This window comes from Corvus brachyrhynchos, unplaced genomic scaffold, assembly GCF_000691975.1.
Source record: "Corvus brachyrhynchos isolate BGI_N302 unplaced genomic scaffold, ASM69197v1 scaffold61, whole genome shotgun sequence".
Taxonomy (NCBI): domain Eukaryota; kingdom Metazoa; phylum Chordata; class Aves; order Passeriformes; family Corvidae; genus Corvus; species Corvus brachyrhynchos.
In genome coordinates, this window is record NW_008236478.1 from 5,960,494 (window position 1) to 5,965,420 (window position 4,927).

The 4,927-nt window shown below is 34.3% G+C and overlaps 1 long non-coding RNA gene across 1 annotated transcript in view; it reads left to right on the forward strand.

Moving 5' to 3' along the window:
* LOC108444644 overlaps positions 1 to 4,927 on the forward strand; it is a 12,337-nt gene that overhangs the window by 4,734 nt on the left and 2,676 nt on the right. The window contains exon 2 of the long non-coding RNA XR_001859274.1: positions 1,866 to 1,964. This is a non-coding gene — a long non-coding RNA (uncharacterized LOC108444644). The remainder of the gene's footprint in view (positions 1 to 1,865; positions 1,965 to 4,927) is intronic.

A 4,927-nucleotide genomic window follows, 5' to 3' on the forward strand; every position in this document is an offset into this window, starting at 1 on the left:
AAAAGAAAAATGTAATTACTAATTTCTATATATAAGTCCACTCATTGTCATGTGGGATGGGTGCATGTTTGTCTCATGCATGTTTATCACGTAGCAATTACTGAGGCACAAAAGAAAAGTGACGTTTTCATTGTGCTGCAGTCCTGAAACTGCATGGAACATGAAGCAAAAAACCTGCTCTCAAATTTACATGTCAGTGCTTACTGTTGAAAGAACGATATCACGATTTAATATAGCAAGTGCTTAATTATTTCTGTGTAACATTTCCCCACATTTAATATTACTGTCTGTCTGGAGTGGCTGTTGACCTAGTTTTCAATTAATTGCAGTGAGAATAAAAAAATGCCTTTAAAGCAGTGATTTTTTTTCCACTGGATTACCCATGACAACTGAAATGGTGAATTCATAACTGATAAACTTTGTTGCCACCATCAATAGTGAACTTGACATTATTACACAAAATCTTACAAAACACTAATGGCATCAGAAAATATACAGAATGTGGAGAATATTCTGTGATTCTGTGAACAACCAGTATGCCTCTCCAGTAGATAGCATTTTAATATTTCTTTGAATATTTCACATAGGTTTAATCTTTGTTCAAAATTTAACTGCTGGAGTAGAACAAAAAGAAGACAACATGGTAGTGACAATGTCCCTTTCATATAACAAGCTTTGGTTCAATTCTTCAGTTATCTTTTATTTTAACTCATTTATCTTAATCTTATTTATCTTAACTCCCACTGAAACCCAGGAGAATCTAAATTCCTCTGTAAATATGATGCCTAGAAGTCAGAACCCTACTCAAAAAACCTAAAACTGAGGTTCTCTGCTGCCTGAGGGGATTCAAGCCCAGTATTCTCAGAGACTGAGCTGGTCCTGCCTACATCCAGAGTCAAAATACCACTCTCCCATATATAGAATTTTGCTACCATCAGATGATATAATGATTTTATAACTGTATTTGTTTCATCAATTTTATTATGGATTCAAGGATTTTAATGCTAATAAGACACACAGATGGAAACTAAAGTCAACAGATGGTAAATACTCCCAAGTACCTGTGACCTCTCTGTTGTGCATCCAAGCATAATTCCTTCTACTTTTTTTTACTTTTTTTAATGTTTTTACTTTTTTCCCCAGAAACACCTCTCAAAGTAAACATTAAAAGAACAAATGGCTAGCAATTAGGTTGTTGCTGACACGTCAGAATACAAGATGACTGCGTATAATTTAAATAGCATGCAAACTGTAACTTACAACATTAGAGACATTTAGTGTATGATTTTTTTCAGCACTGTAATAGCTATGGACTGTATTCAGCACTTGCTGGTAAAATTAGCCTCAGCTAACTGTATGTTATTTGTCTGTCTCTATTTCATTATTCACCACCATTTTTTGTTGATATCTACACTGTTAGCACCGTGTGAATCACCTTAAAGCAATTTAATCAGCCAAGTTCTCCTGTCATTTAATCCTGGTAAATTTAGGCTGCCCTGGTATTAAGTGAATGCATAATGTAGCTCAATGGATGAAAATTAAAGGAGATCATGTTGTTATACAAATTTCACTCTTATTATTTGGATTTCAAGTTGGTTGTGCTTTAGTAGGTTTTCCATCCTGCATAGCTCACTTTGGTGACAAGGGGTAACAATGGCCATAGTAGCTGTTAGTGTGATACAACTCACAGATACCACCCTCTGCTGTCAGACCAGTTATTATTCCCCATAAAAACTACTTTTAGTATGCAAGTCAAGCTTGACAATATTGTCATGGTCGGCCATGGACATATGCAAATACGTAAGAAATAGTCTGGATTTTTATTAAAAAAAAAAAAAAATCTGTATTTTTCTTTTTATTCACAGTGTTTTCCATACTGCTGGATAACAGAAGGGCAGAAGACAGAAATATATGAGAAGATCAAGGAAGATGCAACATGGGGTAGAATTCTGTAAAATTATAAGGTCTCATATGATTAAACTTGTATGTAAGAATTTATTCGCTAATGTGAGAGGTTTCTGTGAATTTGTTTCCAAAAGCTCTCAGTCAGCTTTTGGCATTAGGCAGAGAACCAGCACCTTCACTGCATTTTTGTGATCACATATCAGGGCCCAGGATATTAAAGCAATTTTGTAGGGCTTGCCAGTATCTTTAGGAACTCACTTCTGATAGTTTTTTGTAAACAGGAGAGAAAACTATCCGTCTAATTTATTTTCACGTCAGTCTTTTTTGCACAGATAATCCTCTCTGCTTAAGGTTTTTGTGATTTTTCTTTTTAATAGTTAATCTTAGCCCTTCTGACCTCTCTGCTCCATATAAATACAAGTGCAAGACTTAATGTTTATTTTCATGACAGGAAGGGCAGAATTCTCTTCACTTAAGAGTGATGATTTTTACCTCTATGCCTTAACATGCATTAGCAAAGAAAATAATGTTTAGAAGGAGAAAAAAGAATGAGGAAGATCTGTATTATGCTATTGATTCTTCAGCTCCAGATGGTACAATACTGCAAATCATGCTAACTCAGATGACAAATCTCAAAAGGAAGCATTTCCTTACCAGTTATGCCTTTTTATAATGCCACAGAGACAGATGTGATGCATACCAAGAACAAGGGCACAGGCCACAGAAACTGGAGTCACAAGTAGATATTATCCATAATTTCCTCAGGTATCCTCACAGTTTACTAGGAAGTCATTATGTAGCTAGAAGCAGAAAGGCACTTGCTTCTCCCCAGTGCCTTTTCTGTTTGACAGTTCCTAGAAGGGGAAATCTGGTGTCTCTGAATAACACATCTAGGATAAGGTTTATTGCAGTTATCCATGAGCACTATCAAAATACAAGATATCTGTAGTTTCGAAAGATGTATTGCATGTAGAAGCTGATTTGTATCTTACGCACATAAATTTAAAGATAAATGATGCTTCTCCCCTATGTGGAAAAGACTTTGGAAACTTTGGAGCTGCAGTTACTGGAGCTGCCATCCTTCACTCTGAAGGCAGCTAAATGAAGTCACATGTCTAACAATACAGATATACTGCTGAGAAGCAGCCAGAGTGAGAAGATAGTTTGCTGACAGGAAATGAATAGCAGGAGAAGGGTAAAAAATCCCAGGCTGCACTAATGGTCCTCAAATAATCTTGTGTGAAGCAGAAACACTGTAAGTTAGAATTTTGAACTTTGAGGTTTTTTAGCTGTACAATATTAGAAAACTTTAGAGCATTTTGTGGAAAGCAATAGAGGTGTTCCATAACTGATCTTTTAAAAAAAATTATAACGTTGGATTCTTCTTACACAAAATGCTTCAGATTTTATATCCACACTTTTACATTTTATATTTTGAAATTTCAATTCAACAAAACCAAGTAATATCAAAACAGCCAAGTATTTTAAACATTATGTATATCAAAATCAAAACGCATTTTTGTCTCTGAAAAGAGCACATTTGGGGAAGGATAAAAATGCAAATATTTTCATCAGTTTTTCCCAGAATTGAGAGAAAAAGTATTTTTTATGTCTGCATAGACACAGTCTTATTCCAGTCTTATGTGTTTATGTGACCAGATCAGCTTTGGAGGTTATAATGTTGTCAGAATATATATACTCACACAGAATACTTGAGCACCAATATATATAACTGCCATGACTTTATCATCAGATACCTTTTCTACTCTTTCCACCATATACAGATTTTTATCAGAAGATTTTTTATTCTTTTTTAGTCCATTGGTAGAAGTACTGAGTAGCTTCAGGATTTATACTGACATCAAGAATGTCATCAGAAAGGTGTTTTTCTAGTCCTTCAATTAGTAACTTTTTTCTATTTAGTGTAAGTGCATCTGTTCAGTTATTTTTATCAAATTCTGTTGAAGAATGAAATCACTTTGACAAGACAGAATATATTGTACATTTGCTACCTCATCTCTAGCAATTCCACATTTTTTATGTGAAAATGTCTTCTTTTCCCTCCTAATATGATACAATCTAATATATAATGTAATACAATTAAAATACCATCCCTATTTTCCTTTGTTCAGCCATACATTTTCCTAATGTCTTATCATTAAACTCCAAGTTGGTTTCTACTGCTAGTAAACATTTTCTTTTCCTATTTCTGATATATTGACTTACATTAAAAATTGCTGCTTTCAGGTACCATGAACTTTCATCAAAACTGAAGCCATAATTAAAGGAACTATTTCTGTGTTGATTATTTTGGCCTTCCACTATCTTATGTTACGGATCTTGTAATTTAATAAATTTTCACTGACTTGTTCTGTGTAGTCGCTTCATGAATAATTTCCAGCATCTTAGGAAAGTTGCCACCAAGGATGTAAAAGCATGGATTAGACAGCCTTCTTTCCCACATCAACCCTGCCCAACACAGCGTGGTTTCTCTGTCACATGGCAGGGGAGAAGCTGCATCCTGTTCTTTGTCTTGTTTTTAATAAAACCAGATGATGATAATTATTCCCCAGGCAACCATTTGATTACTATCTTGAGAGTAATCCATTTTAATCCATTATTTTGAGGGCCAAAATGGTTACGTGTTGGGTAAAGTTTTGTTGGTTTTTGTTTGTTTGTTTGTGGTGTTTGTTGTTGTTTGTTTGTTTTAAATATTTTGTTTTAAATATTTCTTTATCACCACATACACAAAACTTCAAATGTATAGCTTCTATGTTATGTAAAAACAGTTTTTCTTCCGTATTGGAACACATTATTGACATGCATTTTGAAAGAAACTCATCTGACTTTCTGATCTGATAGTCTGTAACAGATTCCTACTTTGGCATTGTTAACATTTTCATCTAGATGCATGCAAAGCCTGTACTTCTGATTTACCAGGACTTCTAAAAGAGAGAGATGTAGAACGCTGAATACATACAACATCTTTTAAGTGGTCTATCTTTTTTCAATATGCAATAAG